The sequence below is a fragment of the Pipistrellus kuhlii genome, unplaced genomic scaffold, assembly GCF_014108245.1.
Source record: "Pipistrellus kuhlii isolate mPipKuh1 unplaced genomic scaffold, mPipKuh1.p scaffold_m20_p_39, whole genome shotgun sequence".
Classification (NCBI taxonomy): Eukaryota; Metazoa; Chordata; class Mammalia; order Chiroptera; family Vespertilionidae; genus Pipistrellus; species Pipistrellus kuhlii.
In genome coordinates this window covers 3,243,210-3,268,496 of record NW_023425539.1, presented here as the reverse complement: position 1 = coordinate 3,268,496, position 25,287 = coordinate 3,243,210, and the positions used below count along the sequence as shown (strand labels likewise).

The 25,287-nt window shown below is 43.0% G+C and overlaps 1 protein-coding gene across 4 annotated transcripts in view; it reads left to right on the top strand.

Moving 5' to 3' along the window:
* The first annotated feature begins 1,325 nt into the window (after positions 1 to 1,325).
* Positions 1,326 to 25,287, top strand: part of TAOK1 (TAO kinase 1) — a 90,702-nt gene continuing 66,740 nt past the window's right edge. For 3 of the 4 annotated variants that reach the window (XM_045571055.1, XM_045571056.1, XM_036408714.2), the window contains exon 1: positions 1,326 to 1,464. The gene's annotated coding sequence lies outside the window, so the exon portion shown is untranslated. Of the gene's footprint in view, positions 1,465 to 10,306; positions 10,397 to 25,287 lie in introns of those variants that run through there. The other variant, XM_045571054.1, reaches the window with a different exon arrangement.

The window sequence follows — 25,287 nt, the reverse complement described above, 5'->3', positions numbered from 1 at the left end:
AGTTCTTGAATAAAATTGCTCCCTTTATAGTCCACGAAAGGGTTTTTTCCCCTGGGAAAAAAGTTTTTACCACACACACAAAAAATGAGAAGCTCTAACTTTTCCCTGAATTAGGATCGTTAGGACTGTTTACTACTCTTGTTTCAAAACTTCTCATCACTCAACCTACTAAAAAATAAAATCCACAAAAACTTTTCAAGAATTTGTCTATTTCCTACCATCAGCATACAGGGTGGTTTAGATTAGTATTTCTCTTATTACCATCCCAAAAACTGTTATAAACTATTAGAACCTTACAACTCAACTACATACCGATTACACTGACCGGTTTACCTCTAAATCCCACGGGGGGGGGGGGGGGGGGCGGGGTTGAACTAAGGATGTAAGAATGGGATAGTCTACATGCCGAGGCAAACTTCTCCATCGCAGGGTGAGTGGCGGGCGGATGGTGTGGGGAATGGGAAGAGGGAAGGAGAGCAGATAAGCTCCTCTTTCTCAGATTTCAGGGGAAAATGAATGCATCGGACGCTGGCGTGGCACAAGAGTTGCCAGCCGAACGAGGCCAGGCTGGACAGAGGCTGGGGATCTGGGGCACTCGCGAGACTCCGCCCCGAGCTGGTCCTCGCGCGCTCCCGCGAGGGCGCTCCCGCGCACGCGCACGCAGCCGTGTCTGTCTCGCGCAGGGTTGGGCCTGTCAGGCGGGAAGTCTCGCGAGATCGGAGCCCTGGGATGACTCTCGGGAGGAGGGGAGTGGTGTCGGGGAAGGGGGGGGAACCTGGGCAGCGGCCGGGCTCTCTGGCTTCAGGGCGGCTCGGAGGGCGAGAGGGAGGGTGGTAAAGAGAGTGCCTTGGTGCCGCCGCCTGCCTGAGGAGAGAGGAGGGGTCCCGCCTGCCTGCGCCCTTCGCGGGCCGAGAGCGCTAGGCACCCACGAACCTCGGAGGCCTCCCGGCCCCTGGGGACCCCGCCCCGCCGCCGCCGGCCGGCCGGCCCGCGGCCTCTCTTCCCTTTGTGAGCGCCCCCTTCCCAGGGCTGCTGCTGCTGCTGGTGGTGGTGGTGGTGGTGGTGGCGGCCGAGGGCTGTGCGTGGGCCTGCCCGCCGAGGGGCCGCGGCGGGGGACCGACAGGGCCTCGGCTGTGAGAGGACGAGAGGCGGCCGAGGCCCGGGCCGGTTCCCCCGGAGCGGCGGCCGCGGCTCCCGGCACTTCCCCGCGCCATCTTAGCTGAGCCCAAGCGCTGAGGGCGCCTCCTCGACCCCGGGCGTCCCCTCGCTCCCCCCCACCCCCCGCCCCTTGTCGCAGAGCTTGGGCTGGGCGGCTCGCTGGGGCTCCGGGGGGGCGGGGGGGCAGCGGTGTGTCGCCAGGCCCCCTCCTCCTCCTCCTCACTCCTCGCCTTCCAGCGAAGCGGCTGCCCCAGCGCCGTAGGGGGCTGCGCCTGCCCGCTCCGCCCCGGACCTGTCGGCGAAAGGGTAAGGGCACCTCTGCTTTGGGTGAGGGAGACTCGGAGGGGGCGGGGAGATTCGGCCCACCGTGGCCTCTGGGCGGAAGCAGGGCTGTGGGAGTGGGGTGGGTGGGGGAGGGAGACAAGGAGGGTCTGTGATTCAGTGGGTGGGGTGAAGGAGGTGGTGAGGTGGACGCCCTCCTTGTTTTGAGGGGCGAGAGAGCAATTACATGCCTCTTTCCTGAGGGTCACCGGAAGGGGTGGAGGAAGGGGATGCCTCCTAGGAAGGTGTGGTCCTTCCAGTGGGAGAGGGGGGTGGTGGATGGTCACCCCGATTTAAAAGGCGCCAGGCCCCTTTCCCTTCTGGTCCCTCTGCTCCTCCCTCTCCTTTGTAGTGTCTGTATTCTCGGGAAGGGAGACTGTTCTGGGTAGTCTGCTGGGTGGATTCCTAGGCCTCTCCCCACCCCAGCCCCCAAACCCCAGGAAAACTACCCCTCTTCTGTAGGGGGTGATGGAAGCGATTTTTCTCCCCTTACCCTTCCCTCTACCCCATCGTTAGTCTGCTGCAGTGCTGCAGAAGTCCAAGGCAATCTTCATACACAGGCCCGGGCATACCCTGAAGGGAGGGGGAGCAGGACCGGGAAGTAATGGCGCTTCCCTTGGAAAGGTTACTCTTTTCCTTTGGTTTTAAATCGATAACAGTACCGGTTTAACACTCCTCCCCTGAGATCTGCCCCCGGGAAGTGTATCTGTTTCTGTTGTTATTGTCTGGGGTGGGGTGGGGGTGGGGGGAGGATAGGCCTCTCGAGAAGGGACCCTGCCATGTTAGAACAGTTTTAATGTCTCTCTTTAAACACCGGATTGACATTTTTGTATGAGCATATTGGGTTTTCATTAGGATTCAAATAAGATAACTTGGTGTCCCCCGACCCCCTTGTTTCGTTTTATTTTCTTCCTATGACTTTTGTAGTTCTTGAAGAATTGCTAAAGATCATTGCATACAGACAGGCAGTCTGATTGACATTCCTCTCTGGGCTCTGAAATTTTAGAGTTAATGCTGTTTTGTAGAACACTGAAATTGGAAAACTTTGAAAATAATTAGGTTACAAGTCTTTCTGAAGCAAATGCTTTGTTAAAGGAAATGAAAAAAAATAAATGCTGTAATTTGCTTAATTATGCTATGATAGCATCTATATTTGTAGTCAATAAGTTGTTTTTCCACTTCTTTTGCTTCATGTCATATTTGTTTAAGACAAATTTTCTTGAGGGTTTACAGTAGTCCTTGTTGGTTGCGTCCTTTAGTAGAGTAGAAATAAGAAAAATAAATATTTTGACATTCTGGAAGTGTGTTGCCACGTGTATTTTGTTACCAAAGAGTAGTCTTGAAGTTACTGTTGATACTTTTTTCTTTAGCATATAAATTTAGTGATGAAGTGATTTCAAAATGTTCCATATTAAATATTCACAGAATTAATTATTTCACAAAGCAACGAAGAAAACTAAAATGCCCGCCTCATATAATAAAAGCCTAATATGCAAATTGTCCCCTCCATTAGGAGTTCCACTAGGGAGTTCGACCAGGGGGCAGGGCTGGCCAGCCAACCGCCAGGGGTCCATTCCCCTGACAGCCCTGCCCCTGCTGGTGGCAGGAAGGGGGGGGGCCCAGCAGGCAGCCACTAGGGACCCTACCCATGCACCAGTTTCATGCACTGGGCCTCTAGTGTATATATAGACATGAATTATCTTGATATTTTACTATTTGGTTTTTAAGCTTCACTTAGTGGGTGACTTATTTTTAGACGAATTTCAAATGCCATCTAAATTTAATGTCCATAAGAGTTTTTGTTTTGTTTTTTTTGTTTTTGAATTTTGAAACCTGTTGAAAGACAGGGATTTAAAGATGTTAGTAGTAAAAGGGTTAGACACCAATTTAGTTTCTGTCATCTTATTTTATGATTTCAATATGGGGAGACACATTAATGGTCTGTTAAATTAGATTTATTATTTTTCCTCAGAAAATGGAATTTTGCTTTCTTTATTTTTTAATTTTTATCAGGGTTTATTTTAACTTTCTTCGTTGTTTTGTCCACACCTGAGGATATTTTTCCCCATTACTTATTAGAGAGAGTGGGGAGTGAGTTAGAAAGGTGAGCAGGAGAGAGAGAAACATCAGTGTGAGAGAGACACATTGACTGTTTGCCTCCCAGATGAGGGTGATGAGCAGGGAGCGAACCAGGTTACGTGTTCTGGACCTGGGATGGAACCCAAGACTGCATAGGCCAATGCTCTAACCACTCATCAACACCAGCCAGGGCTAGAGTTATTTTAACAGCACTGCCTATAAATCTTTATTTCATGACACAAAGCTACATGTTGTGGTGTGTAGAGTTTTCCCCTATACGGTAAATTATTCCATAAAGTTTAATTCTCTGTTATGGTTTGTTGTCGATAATTCATATAATATATACTAGCATGAATAAATGCAAACATACTGCTTAGTAAAGAGTGACTTTTTATCTTGGAAAGATGCAAGCAGAGAAGGTTTATTAATAAAGACTATAAAATGTAAGTATGTACACAGGATATAGGTAAACTACTTGCTATAGTTCAGCATGTTAGAACTAAAGAGGTACTTTTTAGGACAACTAAAAAGAAATCCTGTTTTCTGTGGCTGGTGGGAATTGTGCTAAAAGTGGTAAAAGTCTGTTTACGATCAGTTTGATAAATTCATTATTAAGGAGAAACTGCCGGAGGGTTATTTCAGCCGACTTCTGATGCCACTGTCAGAAAGAATACTGAGAGCTCTTAGTCTGGGTAGGTTGATTTCAGATTAGTATGGTACTTCTGTTACTAAATAGTTCATCCACAAAATGGCAGTGTACATCACTTCCTGTTCTTTCACAACTGGCCCTTTCTCTAGATTCCCTTTTAATGACTTAATTTTTGGCATTCTGATTCTGATTTGTTAATTTGGTTATAATTTATCATGTTTTATAGATGGAAGAATTTCTTAGAATCAGCTGGGTTTAAAGGCTTTGAATAGTCTAAGATTATTTTGGCAATAACTAAATTTCCTTACAAATTAAGGAAAGTTCCTCAAACAAATTTAAACTCTGAAAGGTTTTTAAGAAATACAGTAGTGTACATTAGGACTCAAAGTATGAGTGAGTTGAATAGAAAATAATTATTATATGTATATAATACATATTTTGGGAGAGCTGTGGATACAGCAATTGAATGTACATTAAATATAAAACAAACTTTCTGTACAGCAAGGCATATACATGATATTTGGCCTGGTGGTATGATGCCATCTCACTAATAAAAAAGAAACTGATTTGTTACAGAATACTAGAAATACTGGATGCTCTTCACTAACCATGAAGAATATAATTTGTTTTAAGAATTAGCTGGTACTTAGGTATGAATGAATACTTAGTAAATCGAAAAGTTAGGCCAACTACTGATATTGAAATTAGAGTTGAGATCAATTCTAATTACCTGGAGATAAATTCTGGTGTGTCCCGTGTCTCTCCCCCCCACCCCCCCTGACTGATTTGTATATTAAAGTCAGTTAATTTTTCACCTGGGCAGAGTGGCTCAGTTGGTTGAGCATCATTCTGTGCACCAAAAGGTTGCCAGTTTGATTCCCAGTCAGGGCACATACCTGGGGTTGCTGGTTTGATCCCCAGTTAGGTACCTTATGGAAGGCAAATTACTGGATGTTTCTCCCCCTCTGCCCTCTCCCCTCCAAGCATGCCCTTGGTGAGGATTTGAAACAAAAGTTAAGTTTTCCATTGTATCTGTTTTTGACTTTCAATGGTCTCTACTACTTAAAATAATTATACTCATACTATTCAATAATTTAATCTTTTTGAAATTAAGAGCTTTTTTTGTATATATTAAAGGCTGCTGTTCAGTATAGGATCATAGTTGAATGAATCTCTTCCAAAGTGTTATTTCTGTAATCAAGTCTTAAATAAAATTGGGATTGTTTCATTAAACAGAGTGCCAGTGTATGTTCATCTGCCTTTAGGTTTCTATATTTGTTTATGGCTGGATTATTTTTTAATTTCAAATTCTCAAATATAAGTGAAAAAGTTACAAAAATTCCATTGTTGAATCAAAGTATTATAGTTTTTAGTAATAAAAATTAATGTTTAGTTTCATTAAAGATGTCTAATTTCTTCTAAATGTCAACATGAATTAAAAAGTTGGGTGGATGGACTAGAAATAATTTTCAGTTGGGATGTAATCTGTCAACATTTGATAACAATTATTTCTATGTCAGTCTCTTCCATTTGTACTAGAAACAGACTTTTTGTTCTGAAAAACAGTCTAAGGCCACATTTTCTTACCTAGTAGGAAAATAAGTGGCCTATATAAGGTGGAAAGGTTTTTAAAAATATAAGTACCTGTGAATATAAGTACATGTAAATAAGGTAAGTAAAAGTACAAGTTACTGAGTACTTTGCATAATATATATATTAAAAATGCCAGTGTCAGCCAAAACCGGTTTGGCTCAGTGGATAGAGTGTCGGCCTGCGGACTGGAGGGTCCCGGGTTCGATTCCAGTCAAGGGCATGTACCTTGGTTGCGGGCTCATCCCCAGTAGGGGGTGTGCAAGAGGCAGCTGATCGATGATTCTCTCTCATCGATGTTTCTAACTCTCTATCCCTCTCTCTTCCTCTCTGTAAAATATCAATAAAATATATATATAAAAAAAATAAAATAAAAATAAAAATGCCAGTGTCAGATAATTATATTTAATTGGCCTCTAACTTATCTTTAAAACAGAGAAGGGGCTAATTTTTCCTTTTGATAAAATTATTCAGTACTAGAGACCTCGGGCAAAAAATTGATGCATTCAGGAGGGGGGGGTCCCTCATCCTGGCCTGTGACCTTGGAGTCCAGGAGTCCTCGGGGGATGTCCTTAGCGCTGCCATGGAGGCGGGAGAGGCTCTGCTCGTCAGCCATGAGCCTGGCTTCTGGCTGAGCCGTGCTCCCCCCGTGGGAGTGCACTGGCTACCTGGGCGCAGCTCCTGCATTGGGCGACTGTTCCCTGAGGGTCAGTGTGCATCATAGTGACTGGTGGTTCCTCCATTCGGTCAATTCGCATATTAGCCTTTTATTATATAGGATGATAGTGTATGATACATATTTAGAAGTAGATGAATCACTTAATTCAGAAATATATGCAGTTTAGTTTCTGAGAAAAACATCCTTCCCATATACTGTAATAAAAGCCTAATATGCAAATTGTCCTCTCGGGTGGTCGTTCAACTGGAATACTGGGGGTTTGACCGCTCGCTATGATATGCGCTGACCACCAGTGGCGTGGAACATGGTGGGTGTCAGCTATATGGCCCTGACAGTGAGCAGCAGTGGAGGCGCTGCCTGCCCTGATGGGCCCTGATGAGAGCAGGACTGTCTCGGGATTGTGGAGCAGGGGAGTGGGTGGCACCAGGCCAAGGCGGGTGCGAATGGTTAGAGCCCTGCCCCTGACTGATTGCTCCACTGATGGTGACCAGCGATGGGGGGTGAGGCCGCTGCCTGGCTCCCAGGTGCTGAGGGAGTCTGGCGGAGGGCCTGGCCCCAATCGATCGCTCTGCAGGTGGGATGGTGGAGCAGGTGAGGGGGTGGTGCCAGGCCATGGTGAGGTGCCAGACAGAGCTGCCAGGCTGAGGGCCCAAGCTGGGGCTGAGCCTGGGAGTGTGAGCTGGGGCCTGATCCCTGCAGGCCACCCTGAGGGGTCCCACGGTTGAATGAATTGGTGCACTGGGCCTCTAGTTAACAAATAATAGAATGGAACAAAATAATTCTGATTTTCAGCCACCAATAATAAAACTGGCACTTAATCTTAATTTCATTTATTAGCTGTGTAACTTGTTTGTGTAACTTTTTAAGTCTTACTTTCCCCATCTATAAAATGAAGGTAGTATTCACTTTACAAGGTTGTTAGGTTTAAATGGGATAACCCTTGCTAAGTACTTAACATATTAAGCACTTATTAAGCACTTAATATTCCCTTTTCACACACTAGCTGCTTATGAAATGCTTACAATTGAATACAGAGGATTTTATATTTCAGAATGAATTGCATTCCATAATTTTGATTTGAAGTTGGATTTAGACATTTGGAGTTCAACATATATATTTGAAAAGAAATGGTTAGAATTCCTACCAAGGATAGCTTACAAACTTTTTGAGCCTGTAATGGACTATTATGTAGTTCCCCAAGTGATTTTCTTTTTCCTGTACTGTATCTAAAGCTTGTCCTAAAGAATAAATTTTCTTTTTTTTCTTTTTTTTTCTTTTTTTTTTAATATATTTTACTGATTTTGTACAGAGAGGAAGGGAGAGAGATAGAGAGTTAGAAACATCGATGAGAGAGAGTCATCGATCAGCTGCCTCTTGCACACCCCCTACTGGGGATATGCCCGCAACCAAGGAACATGATCTTGACCGGAATCGAACTCAGGACCTTTCAGTCCCCAAGCCGACGCTCTATCCATTTTTTTTTTTAATTACTTTTTTTTCGCTCTATCCATTGATCCAAACTGGTTTCGGCTAAATTTTCTTTTCTTTTGGCACTTCATTTGTTTATTTAAGGCTCAGTTGGTATATCACTCTTTTACTGCCTGGAGCTTTTCACCATCCCTAGTTTTGAAAGCATGCAAAGTACTCATGCTTTCCTAAACATTTATTTATTTTTTTAAAGGTATCCTTTGTAGGTATATCTTCACCTTGAAAGTGCTTTATATTCCACAATTTATTAATTCAACACATATTAACTGATGATTATGTGCTGGAAATATACAGTGAGTGGCCAGATGATTATGATCTGGCCACTCGGGGGGTGTGTGTGTGTGTGTGTGTGTGTGTGTGTGTGTGTGTGATGATTATGATCTGGCCACTCAGTGGTGTGTGTGTGTGTGTGCGCGTGGGGAGGGTTGTCCTTCAGCCTAATCTGGGACCCCTTGGGGGATGTCCCACTGCTGGTTTAGGCCTGATTCCTCTCGCAATTCGGGATCGCTGGCTCCTATCTACTCGCCTGCCTGCCTAATCACCTAACCACTCTGCCTGCCAGCCTGCTCACCTCCGACTGTCCCCCACTGCCAGCCTGCTTGCCTCCAACTTCCCCCCACTGCCAGCCTGCTCACCTCCAACTGCCCTCCCCTCCTGGCTTGATTACCCTTAACTGCCTCTTCCTTAGCCCCATCACATGGCTCTGTCCGGAAGGATGTCTCCCAGAAGATCTCCTGGTCTAATTAGCATATTACCCTTTTATTAGTATAGATAGAGCCTGGCCCATGGGTGGGCCCTGGCTGGTCTGCCCTGAAGGGTGTCCCAGATCAGGGTGGGGGTCCCCTTGGGAGGTGGGGCCAGCCTGGACGAGAGGCCTGGGATGCGTGGTTTGTAGCAAGGCCATGCCCCCATTAGAAGGGAGGTCCCCACTGGGGGCATGGCCAGCCTGGACGAGGGGCTGAGGGCCATTTGCAGGCTGGCCATGCCCCCATCAGGATGAGGGGGTGGGGTGGGCCTGGGCAAGGAGCTGAGGGCTGTTTGCAGGCTGGCCATGGCCCCTTGGGGTGAGGGTCCCTGCTGGGGGGCATGGCTGGCCTGGGAGAGGAGCTGAGGGCCATTTGGGGGCACTTTGCAGGTCGGCCAAGCCCCCAAATTTGTCCGGAAGGTCTCCAGAAGGTCTCCCAGTCTAATTATATAGCATATTATTCTTTTATTCGTATGTATATGTATGGTTATGTGTGTGTGTATATATATATATTAGAAGTCCAGTGTATCAATTCATGCATGGATAGGGTCCAGCCAGCCTGGCAAAGGGGAGGGGACATGGTCGGTTGGTTGGCCAGCCTTCATGCTGGTTGAACTCCTGGTCAAAGGGACAATTTGCTTATTAGCCTTTTATTATATAGGATATACACTGAGTGGGCAGATTATTATGCATTTAGAGATCATAGTAATCTGACCACTCAGTGTATAGTCCCTGCTCTGGAGGAATTGTCTACTTGTTCTTTCCACCTCCTGATTAGTTTTCTCAAACCAGGTATTCATAAGAGAGGAAGGACCTTCCTATCATTGTCAGTTTCTATAAGCCAGTGCTTTTCAAACTTTTGGTTGTGACCCATTAGTGGCTTGTGAATTCCATTTACTGAGTCACAGTAACAGTTGTTAAAAATGAAAAATAATCTATATATTTAAAAAACCAGTGACCATAACAACTGTACTGACTGGTCGCTATGACACCCACTGTGGTCAGTGAACCGGCCAACCTTGCGGCCCCAGCCCCTGCTGGCCTGTCCCTGATTGGACTCTTCCACCCTGATCAAGAGCAGGCCACTGGCCAAACACTCCTTCCCTCCCCCTGGCCAGCCTGCCCCATCAGCCTGCCCCGCTGCAATAGGCCCGCAGCCCCTCCCCCGGCTGGCCTGCCCCTGATTCCACTCCCCCACCCCAATAGGGGAAGGAACTCCTGTAGCCCCTCCCCTTGGCCAGCCCACCCCTGAGCGCACCCCTCTACCCTGATTGCACCCCCACCCTAATAGGGGGCAGGGCTGGCCAGCCAACCTCCTGCAGTCCCTCCTCCCAGCTGGCCCCACCCCAGATCAGCCCCCTCACCCCATCAGGAGCCCTCCCCCAGGCTGCTGAACCCTGATCAGTACCTCTCACCCTCTGTTTGCCCCCCACCCCCCAAGCTGGCCAACCTCCCACCATCTCCTCCTCCCTACAGGCCGAGCCAGGATGGCCAGACCCCACCTGTGCATGAATTCATGCCCTGGGCCTCTAGTGGGAAATATCAGAATGTGGTGTGCACATAAGGATAAGCATTTTATGGGAAACTTATAGTGTATAGTCCCCTATATAAAATGGTGTAGATCAATGCATACAGTTGGCCTTCTGCATCCGTGGACACTCCCAACAACAGATCCAAAACAGAAGAGGTACTTATTGAAAAAGTTTATGTATAAATGGACCCTTGCAGTTCAAACCTGTGTTGTTCAAGGGTGAACTGTATTTTTTAAATTTCAGTGTGTTATAGTTATGAGTCTCTAGTTTGTATTTTGGATTGATTTCTAATTTATTCTTACTGAGACTGAGAAAGATTTCAGAAAAAGTGGATGAACAGTATTACTAAACAAGGTCAGGGTTTTCCTTTTTTTATACTTGGGAATTTAGTGTTTCTCAGAATTGGAAAAGCTTTGTCTCTTTGCCAAAAGCATACATATCCTTGATTATAAAAATTGTAAAGTTACTAATTAACCTATATTGAACTTTATGAGGAAACTACTCTTCATTGTGGCACAGAGACTGTATGTTATGAGTTATAGTATTTATTGTACTAGAGGGAGATCAGATTCCCCGCCTCCTCCTTCCCTCGCTCCCTCAGTGCCCATCACCACCACTGGTTGCCCATCATGGTCTGTGCTGCCCCCTTGTGGTCAGTGCACATCATAGCAAGCGATCGAACTCCTGGTTGAACTTGCTAGGGGACAATTTGCATATTAGCCTTTTATTATATAGGATTAGAGGCCTGGTATACGAAATTCGTGCATGGAGTGGGGTGGGGGTCCCTCAGCCCAGCCTGCACACTCTCCAATCTGGGACCCCTCGAGGGATGTCCCACTGCCCATTTAGGGCAGTCAGACATCCTTCTCACAACTCAGGACTGCTGGCTCCCAACTGCTCACCTGCCTGCCTTCCTAATTGCCCCTAACCACTTCTGCCTACCAGCCTGATCAACCCCTAACCACTGTCCTGCCAGCCTGATTGATGTCTAACTGCTCCCATGCCAGCCTATTTGCCCCCAGCTTCCCTCCTCTGCCAGCTTGGTCACCCCTAACTGCCCTCCCCTGCAGGCTTGATTGCCCCCAACTGCCCTCCCTTGCAGGCCTGGTCCCCCACAACTGCCCTCCCCTGTTGGCCATCTTGTGTCCACATAAGGGCAGGATCTTTGACCACATGGGGGCAGCTATCTTGATCTTATGTGTTAGAGTGATGGCCAATCTGCATATTACTCTTCTATTAGATAGGATAGAGACCTGGTCCATGGGTGGGGGCCAGCTGGTTTGCCCTGAAAGATGTCCTGGATTAGGGTGGGGGTTCCCTTGGGGTGTGGGGTGGCCTGGGCGAGGGGCCTGTGGTGTTTTGCAGGCCAGCCATGTCCCCATCCCCCCAACCCCCCCAGACCCAAGCAGAGGCCCTGGTATCGGATTTATGTATTTTTTAAAATATTATTTTATTGATTTTTTACAGAGAGGAAGAGAGAGGGATAGAGAGTTAGAAACATCAATGAGAGAGAAATATCGATCAGCTGCCTCCTGCACACCCCCCACTGGGGATGTGCCTGCAACCAAGGTACATGCCCTTGGACCGGAATCGAACCCGTGACCTTCAAGTCCGCAGGCCGACACTCTATCCTAGGGGTGTCAAACTCAATCAGAGAAGGGGCCAAAATCTAAAATCCAGCCTAAATCGCGGGCCGAATGGTTTACTGAACAGTCATAAACTGTCATTGTGAAGGAAACGCAGCGGAATGCAGTGATGACAGCGCGGTGCGGGCCACATTGCAAGGCCTGGCGGGACGGATTTGGCCCGCGGGCCTTGTGTTTGACACATGTGCTCTATCCACTGAGCCAAACGGTTTTGGCAGGGATTTATGTATCTTCTACAATTGAAACTTTGTAGCCTAGAGCGAAGCCAAGCCTTCTGCTTGCTCTGAGATGGCAGCCATTTCTGTTGGTGTTTATTCACCTTCTATAATTGCAACTTTGTAGCCTGCAGTAGAGGCCTAGGCCAGTCAGGGCAGGTGGAAAGCTTGGCTTCCTCTGTAACTGGGGGCAACCCTAGCCTGCTTTCTCCAGCTCTGTGGCTGCTGCCATTTTTCTTGGGATTTATCTTCTATAATGAAACTTTGTATTCTTTTTTTTTATTTTTTTTTTATTTTATTGATTTTTTACAGAGAGGGACAGAGAGTTAGAAACATCGATGAGAGAGAATCATCAATCAGCTGCCTCTTGCACATCCCCTATTGGGGATGTGCCTGCAACCAAGGTACATGCCCTTGACCGGAATCGAACCTGGGACCTTTCAGTCTGCAGGCAGATGCTCTATCCACTGAGCCAAACCGGTTTTGGCAAAACTTTGTATTCTTGAGTGGAGGCCTGGGACGGCCAGGGCAGGTGGAAAGATTGACTTCCTCCATTGCCAGGGAAACCCAAGTCTCCCTCCTGTACTCCGTGGCAGCAGCCATATTGGTTGGGGTTGATTTGTATACTCACTCTGATTGGCTGATGTGCGTGGCTGGTTGGTGTAGTGGAGTGATGGTTAATTTGCATACTATTCTTTTATTAGGTAAAATAGTGTTAAACCTCATGCTGAGTACATAGTTGATGTTGATTGTGATGTTTTATTAGGACCATCACATTTTAAGAGTTCTGTATTTCAATTGGTTTGTTTCAAAAGGGTTCTAAGTCCCAGACTTACAATAAAATATACCTTACTTTCAGATTCTTTACTTTGATATATATAGTTGTTAGAGCTTAAATTTTTTTGTTATCTAGAAAATCACAAATAATTTGAAAAAAGTAATGAAAAGATCCTTTTATTTTCAGTTTAGGTACAAACATAAAATAGTTTTGTATATTATGTGTGAATAATTCTCTAAGTAATGCCATAAAAATTTAATCAATAGCAAAAGGATTTTAAGAAGAAAAAGATGTGAAATTTTCTAGTTAGGAAAGAAATGTTCTATAATAGAGGAACTTGATTGCTAGCAATAGAAAGTACAATAAACCTTTGATTTTTTTGAACCTTGATTTTAATGGACAAAATTTCGAGTCTGTATGTCATTCAGTTAACACCCTGTGAATTTTAAAATGCTTTTAACCAAGATTTGCTTATGATTAAGTTAGCAGGTTATTTTTTGTTATTCATTTTTCAAAACTGTGTCAAATATGCATACCTATACTAATAAAAGGGTAATATGCAAATGGATCACGACACCCTCACAGTAATGACCAAAAAGCAGGCTGCGTGGGGCTACTGGGTCGGCAGGAGGGTTAGTGAGAGATGACCAAACGATTGAACAGCGGCCAGCCGGGGGTTAGTGAGAGATGACCAAACGATTGAACAGCAGGCTGCGTGGGGCGACCAGGCCGGCAGGAGGAGAGGGCAGTGAGTTGTGACCAGGCCAGCAGCGGGGGGCACTGAGGGGCGACCAGGCCAGGGGGGGGCACTTGGGACAACCAGGCTGGCATGGGAGGCAGTGAGGGATGATCAGTTCAGCAGAGGAGGGCGGTTGGGAGCAACCAGGCTGGCAGGGATGACCAGGCTGATAGGCAGAAGAGATTAGGGGTGATCAGGCTGGCGGGGAAGGGGGTGGGGTGGCAGTTAGGGGCAACCAGGCAGTCAGGCAGATGAGCAGTTAGGAATTAGTGGTTCTGGATTGTGAGAGGGATGTTTGACTGCTGGTTTAGGCCTGATCCCTGGGATTGGGCCTAGACTGTCATTCGTACATCCCCCAAGGGGTCCCAGACTGGAGAGGATGCAGGCTGGGCTGAGGGGACCTCCCTCCCCATGCATGAATTTTGTGCACGGGGCCTTTAGTAGCATAAATAAAATATCATTTTAACCATTTTAAGTATATAATATAGTAGTGTTAAATACAGTCAGTGTTGTACAACAATTGCCACTATTCATATCCAGAACTTTAAATATATATACATTTTTATTGATTTAAAAGAGGAAAGGAGAGGGAGGGAGAGATAGAAACATCAGTGATGAAAAAGAATCGTGCATTGATCGGATCGGCTGCCTCCTGCATGCCACCCTCTGGGGATCGAGCCTGAAACCTGGGTGTATGCCTTGATCAAGAATTGAACCATGACCCTCCTGGTTTATAGGTCAAAGCTCAACCACTAAGCCAGGCTGGCCAGGCTCTAGAACTTTTTTTATCATCCCAAACAGAAACTATACATGCACCAAACAATAACTGTCATTTCTCCTCTCTTCCCAAGCTCCTGGTAACCTCTATTCTACTTTCTGTCTCTGAATTCATCTATTCAAGTTCCTCACATAAGTGGAATCATATAGTACAGGGCTTGGCAAAAGTAGGTTTATAGTTGTGAGTGCACAAAACAGTTTATTCTTGCATTATTATTTATTAATTTTGAATTATTTTTCATACAAAAAAACTGTAAATTTACTTTTCCACCACCGTGTATTTGTCCTTTTATGACTGGCTTATCTCACTTAGCATCCTGTTTTCATGTCTTAGTCATGTTATTACATGTCTCAAGAATTTCATTCCTTTTTAAAAGCTGAATAATACTCCATTGTTTGTAAATATATCACATGTTTATCCATTCATCTTTTGGTAGACATTTGAGTTGTTTATACCTTTTGGCTATTGTGAATAGTGCTGCTATGGACATTGGTGTATAAGTATCTTTGAGCCCTGCATTCAATTCTTTTGGCTATATTCTGAGGGCTACTACAGTATTCTTAACCTTAGTATTTGCATGATATATCTTTCTTACTATTAATTTATTTTTGTCTTTATATTTAAAGTTTCTTATTGACAGCTTTTCAAAATTGTCTTTTTTAAAAGGGTCTTTATTTTTCTGTTGTTTTTAAAAAAAATATATTTTATTGATTTTTTTACAGAGAGGAAGGGAGAGAGATAGTTAGAAACATCGATGAGAGAGAGTCATCTATCAGCTGCCTCTTGCACGCCCTCCACTGGGAATGTGCCAGCAACCAAGGCACATGCCCTTGACCAGAATCGAACCCGAGGCTCTTCAGTCCGCAGGCTGACGCTCTATCCACTGAGCCAAACCAGTTTCACCTTGTTTTTCTGTTTTTTAATACATTCTCTTTGTATTTTATTTGGAGTCTTCTTAAACCACATGGTTGGGTTTAAATGTTCCTTTTTGCTATTCATTTTCTATTTGTCCTATCTTTTGGCAGTTCCTGTGTCTTTCCCTATCTTTGTTTGGATGGAGTATACTTATTTATTCATTTTATCTCCATTGTTGGCTGACTAGGCCATAGTTTTTTATAATAAGCCTCTTTAACTTGTCACATTTCACCTTCAAATAATATAATACCACTTCACAGATATTATAAGATGCTTCCAGTGGCCTTCTTCTGTTTTTCACTCTAATCCTTTGTACTGCTAGTGTTGTCAGACATTGTCCTTGTATATATATTAAAAACTCTAGATTACATTGTTGTCATTTTTGCTTTAAATAATTTGTTATATTTTAAAAATAATTATTCTGCCGGGACCGGTTTGGCTCAATGGATAGAGCGTCGGCTTGGGGACTGAAGGGTCCCGGGTTCGATTCCGGTCAAGGGCATGTGCCTTGGTTGCGGGCATATCCCCAGTGGGGGTGTGCAAGAGGCAGCTGATCGATGACTCTCTCTCTCGTCGATGTTTCTAACTCTCTATCTCTCTCCCTTCCTCTCTGTACAAAATCAATAAAATATATTAAAAAATAAATAAATAAATAAATAAATAAAAATAATTATTCTTAAAGTTTTTAATATTTATAACGTAATTTGTTATTTCTACTATTCTTCATTCCTTTGTGAAGATCCCAGTTTCTATTTAGTAACTTTTTCTTTGTGATTAAGGATATTGCTTTGGGAGGGGGGGGGGGCAATGTTAAAATATGTACACAGATAATAATTTAATAAAATAAAAAAATGTTAAAAAATAAATTAAAAAAAGGATATTGCTTTAACATTGCTTGTTATCTATATTTAGTTCTATGCAGTTTTATCACGTGTAGATTAGTATGACAACTATCACAGTCAAGATATAGAATAGTTCCATTATAAGGATCACTTCTATCTTTTGTCATAGCCACCTCTTTCTCTTACCCACCCAACTCTTGGAAACCATGCATTCATCTGTTCTTTTTTTTTTTTTTTTTTTTTTTTAGAGAGTAGGGTACTCTACAGAGCAGCCTTTCTTTTTTGCGATTTGCTTTTTCTTTTTTTTAAATGTATTTTTATTGATTTCAGAGAGGGAGAGATAGAAACATCAGTGATGAGAGAGAATCATTTATCAGTTGTCTCCTGTGTGCCCCTTACTTGAGGTCAAGCCTGCAATGCAGGCATGTTTTCTTGACCAGAATCAAACCTGGGACCCTTCAGTCTGCAGGCCGAAGCTATATCCACTGAGCCAAACTGGCAAGAGCTATTCATTTTTAACACTAATTGCCCTAGTACAGTGGTCGGCAAACTCATAAGTCAACAGCCAAATATCAACAGTACAACGATTGAAATTTCTTTTGAGAGCTAAATTTTTAAAACTTAAACTTCTTCTAATGCCAATTCTTCAAAATATATTTGCCCACGCCATGATATTTTGTAGAAGAGCCACACTCAAGGGGCCAAACAGCTGCATGTGGCTTGCGAGCCGCAGTTTGCCAAGCACGGCCATAGAATGACTTATGAAATGTATATAATTATGCAGTGTATAACTTTTTGAAATAGGATTTTTTTCATTTAGCATGATTCATGTGAGATTCATCCAAGTTGCTGTATATAATTCAATAATTTGTTCTTTTTTATTGCCGAGTAGTAGCCCATGTATAGGATTTACTGCATTTTGTATTTTATTGCTGAATAATATGCCATGTATAGGATGTACCACATTTTGTTTAATCACTCACCTATTGAAGAATATTTGCGTATTTCCCAGCTTTTTGCTCTTACAAAGAAAGTACACTAAGTCCTTGAATAATGTCATTTCATTCAGTGTTGTTTTGTTATAATGTTGATGAGAAAAAAGAATTGATTCCTGGACAGGGCCACTGTGTGGAGTTGGCATGTTCTTCCCACATCTACGTGGGCTTTTTTAAATTAATTTTTTAAATCCTCACCCAAGGATATTTTTCCATTGATTTTTAGAGAGAGTGAAAAAGAGAGGAAAAGGCAGAGAAATATCTATGTGAGAGAGAGAAGCGCATCGATTGGTTGCCTCCTGCACGCGCCCCGCCAGGGTTCGGGCCTGGGAGGAGCCTGAAACCAAGTAGATGCTCTTGACCGGAATCGAACCCGGGACCCTTCTGTCCATAGGTCAACACTCTTTCCACTGAGCCAAACCGGCAAGGGCTTTTTCTGGGTATTCCAATTCCCTCTCATGTCCCAAAGATGTGCATATCCAGTTAATTGATACATCTAAATTGTAGTAGTATGACTTGAGTGTGTACCCTGCATTGGAATGGCATCTTTTCCAGGATTGGTTTCTGCCTTGCATGCCAGATAGGATCTGGCCACCCATGACCCTGAACTGGAATAAGTGGGTTGGAAAATAATTTCCATACTTGTTTATATTAATCTTTCTTAAACATATACTACCGTGTTTCCCCGAAAATAAGACCTAGCGCATGGAAAAATAGACATCCCCTGAAAATAAGACCTAGCGCAACTTTGGGAGAAAAAATTAATATAAGACACTGTCTTATTTTCAGGGAAATAGGGTAGTATAAATCTCACATTTATTTCAAAATTTGACATTAGAAATATTTTAGGTCTTTATTTAGAAGTTTGGTAAAGATTTTGTGACCAGAAATATGCCCTAGAAACTTAACTCTTGTTTATATTAATTTAGTCTATGGTAAATTGGTTTCATTATACATCTTTTTATGCTTAAAGTTGCAGTTTTCAAAAACCTGTTGAAAATATTAAATGAGGACTCAATTGTGTACCTGTTTTTGTGTGAATGTAAGTTTTGTTTGTTTGTGATAAATAACCTAGAGTGCAATTGTTGGGTCATTATAGTAAGCACATATGTAAGAAACTGCCTTCTAGAGTGTTTTATAACTTTATATTTTTTCACATCTTCAGCATTTTCTTAATTGAGGGAAATATGCGTAATAACAATAAGATATGATGGAATAGGTCATTGTGGTCACATCCTCTCACAACCACATAAAAATTATAACTAAACTACAGAACCACCATCAATCAGAACCACCTGAAATTTAGGTGAACTAAAGTCCTATAACTTAAAATATAAAGAAGCAACATTGAGACTGCAATAACATAAAAAGGACCTGATTAACTTGGAAAATCCATTTTTGTCGTCCTGCTGTTTCTTCATCCAGGACATACAGCTGTAGCCCTAGCAGTTTTTTTGTTTTTTGTTTTTTAAATATATTTTATTGATTTTTTACAGAGAGGAAGGGAGAGAGAGAGAGAGCCAGAAACATCGATGAGAGAGAAGCATTGACCAGCTGCCTCCTGCACACCCCCTGCCGGGGATGTGCCCCCAACCAATGTACATGCCCCTGACTGGAATCGAACCCAGGACCCTTCAGTCCGCAGAATGACGCTCTACCGCTGAGCCAAACGGGTTTCGGCCCCAGCAGTTTTTTTTTAACTATAGGTGACTTTGAGGAGGCCATACTCTAAAGATTGCAAAGCAGAAAGATAGGAGTCTGAGTTCCTGATACCAAGGAGCCATTGTATCACCCTTGGACTACTGAACCTCTGACTTATATGTGGAAGTGAAATAAAGGCCTATCTTGTTTAAACTAAAACAAACAAACCACCATACTTTTATAAAAGATACCATTTTAGCTATTTTTAAGCATAGAGTTCTATAGTATTAGTACAATCACATTAATGTGCATCCCTCACCACCATCCATTTACAGAATTTTTTATTTTCTGTAACTGAAATTCTCATTCCTCCTCTGCCAGCACCTGGCTACCACCATTCTACTTTCTGTCTCTGGATTTATTATTATAGGAACCTCATATGAAAGGAGTCATAACAATATTTAGCCTTTTGTGACTTCTTTAGCATTTGGTTTTATAATTATTTTTTATTTTAGCCATTCTGACATGTATCACTTTATTTTTAAAGTATATTTTTACCCTATATAATATACTAGATTGACTTTTTAAAGTTTTATTATTTGAAAGATACAGTGCCATTGTTTTGACTTGCATAGTTTCAGATGAGTAATCTATAATCATTCTTAACTTTGGTTCTCTGTAGAAAATGTTTTTTTTCCTCTGGTTACTCTTTTTTTTTTTTTAATAATTTATTGAGTTTTTACAGAGAGTAAGAGAGAGGGATAGAAATCTAGAAACATCGATGAGAGAGAAACATCTATCAGCTGCCTCTTGCACACTAATATAAATGTATGTAATACTAATGGTGAGAAATACATTTAAAAATGTAGATTTGACTCAAATGGGGAGAACCCTGAGAAGTCAACTTGAAAAGTTTGTAATAGTGGGAAGTTTTGGGTCATTTAATGTTTTTTGAGCAGGAGGGTTGAGTGATGCTTTAAAGATTTAGATGAGTCAGGGATGCTATATCCATTAGGGTCTTAGTTTGCAAGCAGAAAAATGACAGTATCTTAAGGAGAAAAGACAGTTATTGTAAGGCTTTTGTTCAGTGACTCAAAGGGAAGGCTGGAGAACCAGTCCAGGGCAGTTCCTGGGGTCTTGATATTAGGAATAAATTGACAGTCTAATCAGAATACCATCAGAATGAATGTGTGTCACCCATTTACTTTCCCCCCCCAAACTTGTGTTATTTACTTAAGATTCAGAATTCCTGAAAACAGAGTGTCATTGGTTTATCTTGGTTCATGTTCATTTATCTAAGACAGAAAAACCGGGCAGCTTTATACATAGTCCTGTCTAAGCAGAGGAGAGGTGATTCACAAAAGGAAATACAGTACCATTACTAGAAAGTGGGGATAGGTGCTGAGAATTTAGCAAACAATTAGAGTGGTACAATATAATGTATTAAAGAGGAAATACTAGAGCTCGGAATACTTGTTTGGGAGGCTTTCTTTGCTCTAGAACAGACAAGAGGTAACAGACCTGAACAAAAGGTAGAAGCTGTGTGATGGGCTGTGAGGGTTTTGATGTGAAAAACACTGTGGAGGTAAAATCTGTCCAAATTTATAAACAACTGTTTCTTACTCCTTCAAATACACAAGTGCCTAGGTGACTGGGAGAAAGTTAAAAGGTACTATGTAGTAGCCCATTGAATGCAGTAGGCTGCCTGCTGCTTCCACAGGAATGCAGACTTCCCCTGGAGGTGAGGGACCCTCGTTCATTCTGTGAAAGGCGGGAAGGAGCCGTGTTGCTTCTGGGGTAGCCAGGAGGGACCTGTGGAGGCTGCAGGTCAGAACCCCGTCCCTGTTCATGTCCGCTCTGGCTCCAGGGGGCCCAGCCCGAACCAAGCTTGGCAACGAAGCAAGCAGTCTGCCAGGCTGCTCACACTGCCCTCTCTCAGCGCCACCCTTCCCCCAGGGACTGGGGGACTCCGGCAGGCCTGAGAGGACTGGACACTGCCATCTTATGGCTATGAGTACCGCCATCTTTATGACAGAGTGATGGCTAATTTGCATATTACACTTTTATTAGATAGGATAGTAGAAACCTAGCCTGTTACTAGCTGTGTTATGGTGAGCGAATCGCTTAACTTATCTTAGCCTCAAATATGATTTTGAGTTGATAGTTATTTTAGAACAGTTGTGAGAATTAAATAAGCAAAATGCCTGCAGTATAACAAGAATTTAAAGAGTATTAATTCTCTGCATTATTAAACCGAAAAACAGGGATGATTTCTTTTGATTGTTTTTGGTAAGGAGGTGTTATATAGAGGAGCTGTATTTGTTACTTCTGAATACTTGGTACTAGAACTTAATGCCTTTCTGTTGGGAGATTTTAAGGAACCAGAAAGAAAGCATTTTGGTTTAGAAAATTTTAGATTAGAAATTAATTTTAGATTTAGGATTTTAAAAATAAGCCTCTTTATAATTTTAGAGTTAATAGAAAAATTACAAAGATAATGCATAGAATTTTCACATAACTTTCACTCAGCTTCCTCAAATGTTAACATTTTAAATAACTGTGTTGTATTTGTCAAAACTAGGATACAATATTATTAACTAAATTCGGGTCCCAGTGCACGAATTCATGCACCTTGAAAGGAACTGTGGGCCATGAGGCTGCTGTGGGAACAGGGGTGGGTATCGGCCCATCCTCTGCAACCTTGCCCTGACCTTCCTGCTGCGGCCCCTGGTCCCCTCTCTACTGGCAACCCTGCTCCCGCTGCTCCCATGTGCTGACAGCGTGGAGTGATTGGAGCTGAGCCAGCAGCAGGTGCGAGTGGGGCCGGTACCATCAGTGGGTGCAACCAGCGTCTGCTGCCCTGATTTCTCCTCAGGAGCAGGGGGAGGTGGAGAAGCCCTGAGGGATGATCAGGGCCAGCAACCACCACTTGCACCCACTGATGGTGCTGAGCGATAAGGATCAGTGCTGGGTGCCAGCAGCGGCCACTCTGGCATTGGTTGCAGGTGCAAGTGAGGCTGGTGCTGGCAATAGGTGTGAGCTGGGCTGGCACCTGCAGAAGGTGCAAGCACCAGGCAGGACCATAGCTCACTGGAGCAAAGAATTTTCAGTAACCACCAGAGGCTTGCCCCAATGACAGTGACTGGTGCTCCACCTCAGTCTGGGACCCCTGCTCACCTACTCCACCATTCCGCCGTGACTGACACCCTCCATGTTCTGCATACACACCCTGGTGGTCAGCGTATGTCATAGCGACTGGTTGGTTGTTCCGCCATTTGGTCTATTTGCATATTATCCTTATATTATATAGGATTACTGACTCTACTCAGATTTATTCAGATTTCCCACTGATATCCCTTTTTTCTGTTCTAGGGCCCATTTCAGGATAGTTCATTGCATTTGGTAAATTTAGATTTTTTAGTTTCAGTTCTGTTATTGATTGTAACCTTAGGCCAGCCACTCAACCCTTCAGGCCCTCATCCATGACATGGATGACTTAAAGGATATATAAGGTCCTTTTGATCTTTAATTATCTGAATCTGTTTATATATGTCAAACAATGTGCTCTTTTTTATTTTTGAAGTAAAGAAATCTATAAGATCAATTCAGTACACCAGATTTTGTTGACAGTAAAATAATTCAATTTTTACCTTGTATTTTTACTTCAGTGTTAAAGGAAAGCTATATTGAGATTTGGAAAACTCACAAGCTCTTATCTTCCATTTGAACAAAAAAATGACAGAGAGGCAGGATTTGTGTTTTGACTCATTCTGTCTCTAAATATTAGTTAATAAATTGTTCAGTTGTGTGATGATTGGAAGGAAAGCCATAAACCATGTATATTGCTAAACTGGGATATCTGCCGTTTCTTTTGATAATAGTAGGGAGGGCTGCTCTGGGGCTCATTTTCAGTTACATTTAGAAAAGTAACTGAAAAATGAATCCTCTCTAATAAAAGAGAAACAGGCAAATTGACCGTACCTTCACTACACCCACAAGCCACACCCACCAGCCAATCAGGGCAAATGTGCAAATTAACCAAACCAAGATGGCGGTTAATTTGCATATCCATTCCAGAACGAAGACTGAAGACAGCATATCCATTCCAGAGCATAGAAAGAAGCCAAGCACTACAGAAGGGAGCGAAGCTGTGGAGAAGCAAGCAAGCAGGGCAGTGGAGAAGGGAGGGAAGCAGCCAGGCCAGGGGAGAAGGGCGGGAAGCAGGTGGGGTGGCGACCTCAGCAGGAAGCCCTGTTGCAGGAATCTTCCTGCAACGGGCCTCTAGTCTTTATATAAAGTGGAATTTATAATGGGGAGAATTGAGAGCAGGTTGTGTCTTAAAGAATCCAAAGTAGATCATATTTTGCTTATTAGTTCTTGGCTTTGGGCATGATTTGGTATAGGCTAATTTGTGATATTTTAAATTATTGCCTCTTTCACTTTTAAGCTAGGTCTAGGGAGAATATCATATTTGAAATAATCTTAAGACAGCTGTATTTTATCTCTCAGATTCTCCTGTCCAGAAATTACTGAACAAAACCTGCCAGTAATCTCAGTTTATAACCAACTTTGATTTAATAGTAAATTCTATTAAATAGCTGTTACTTTTTGGGGGAAAAATGCTTTTATTGATTTTAGAGAGAGAGGAAGGGGAAGAAAGAAGAAACAGAAACATAGATTGGCTGCTCCTCACATCCCCTACTGGGGACTGAGCCCACAATCTGGGCAGGTGCCCTGATGAAATCGGAACACATGACCTTTTTTTATTTTATTTATTTAATATATATTTTATTGATTTTTTACAGAGAGGAAGGGAGAGAGATAGATAGCTAGAAATGTCGATGAGAGAGACATCGACCAGCTGCCTCTTGCACACCCCCTACCGGGGATGTGCCCGCAACCAATGTATTGTACATGCCCTTGACTGGAATGGAACCTGGGACCTTTCAGTCCGCAGACCGACGGCTTGACCACTGAGCCAAACCGGCTTCGGCAAGAACACATGACCTTTTGGTGCATGGAATAATGCTCAATCAGCTGAACCATACAGCCAGTGTAGCTTTTTTACTTTTAAGGACATAGATGTGTTATATTTGATTGACCATTATATTACTCATTTTTTAAAACACACTCAATAATTGTGTTAGCTTTCATTATTCTACTCCAGTGACTCTCAACCCTTGGCTTACCAAAAGAGCTGCCTATTAAAATAAATTGCATATTTCTATACCATGCTTCGAGAAATTCTTATTTAGGTTTGATTAAGGGCCCAGGAATATGCATTTTAAACACACACACACACACACACACACACACACACACACACACAGAGTTAATTGTGCCTAGAAGAAGAGTTGGGTGGGGAAAATTAAGGTATACCGGTAATAGAAACCTGGCCCTCTTACTTACTAGCTGTGTTATAGTGAGCAAATTGCCTAATTTCTGTGAGCCTCAATATAATTTGAGTTTTCCACTAGAGATGATAACCAGAAATTTAAGAAAGGAGAGGAGTTTGGTATGAAGTGCTTACTGGTTATGTTCTGCGTTTTCAACATTTCATTTATAACCCTCCCCAAATCCCCGTGACAGGTATCATTTCCCTTGCTTTAGAGATGGGAAAGCTGAGGTCTGAGTGATTAAATTACTTGCTCAGCAAGTTAATTGCCAACAGTTAGCATGTTGGCAGATCCAGTTTGGGGACTTAGATAATATGATTCCAGAACTGTGCTATTAGTTACTGTGTGCGCTAGCCTCTGTGAAAAGAGAAGCATGATGATAAACTTGAGAGGTCTGTGTCTTCAGAGCACAGGAAATTGGAAGGAGATGAGGTTAACAAGGTGGGTAGGGTTAGACCATGTAATTCCTTGAACATTATGTTATGGATTTTTGTTTCAGCCAAAGTACAGTGTAAAGGCATGGAATGCTTAAATAGAGGGATGACATAATTGGGTTTGCATTTTGAAAGGTCATGGTTGTAGTAGACCAAATGGATTGGGGGGGGCGGGCAATAGTGGTAGATGCAGTGGCACTCTTTTGGAGGCTGTTATAGTAAGTAGCCTGAGTAAGATAAAGTGGTAGCCTGGAGAGACTAAGGAAGTGATTATGCAGATGGAGGAAAGTGGGACAATTTGAGAAAGATTTAGGACATCTACAAGAGTTGGTGATGGATTGCATTATGAATGAATAGAGGGTATCAAAAATAACTCTTTAGGTTCTGAATTGCTGAAGTGGATACACTTTATTTTATATAAAACATACAGAAAGATGAGGTTGAATGACTAGATAATGTTATTAGAAGTGCCTTTGAGATATCCAAGAGGAGATGTCAAATACATATAATTTTATAGTATCATTGATAAATAAATGGGCTGTCCATTCTTTTGTCCCTTTTAACAGCTGGTGAGTACTTTTCCAGAGCTTTATTACAGTTGTTATCTCTCAAGTTACTGGTGATAAAAAATAATATAGAGTTTGACTCTTAGTTATTATAGCTAGTA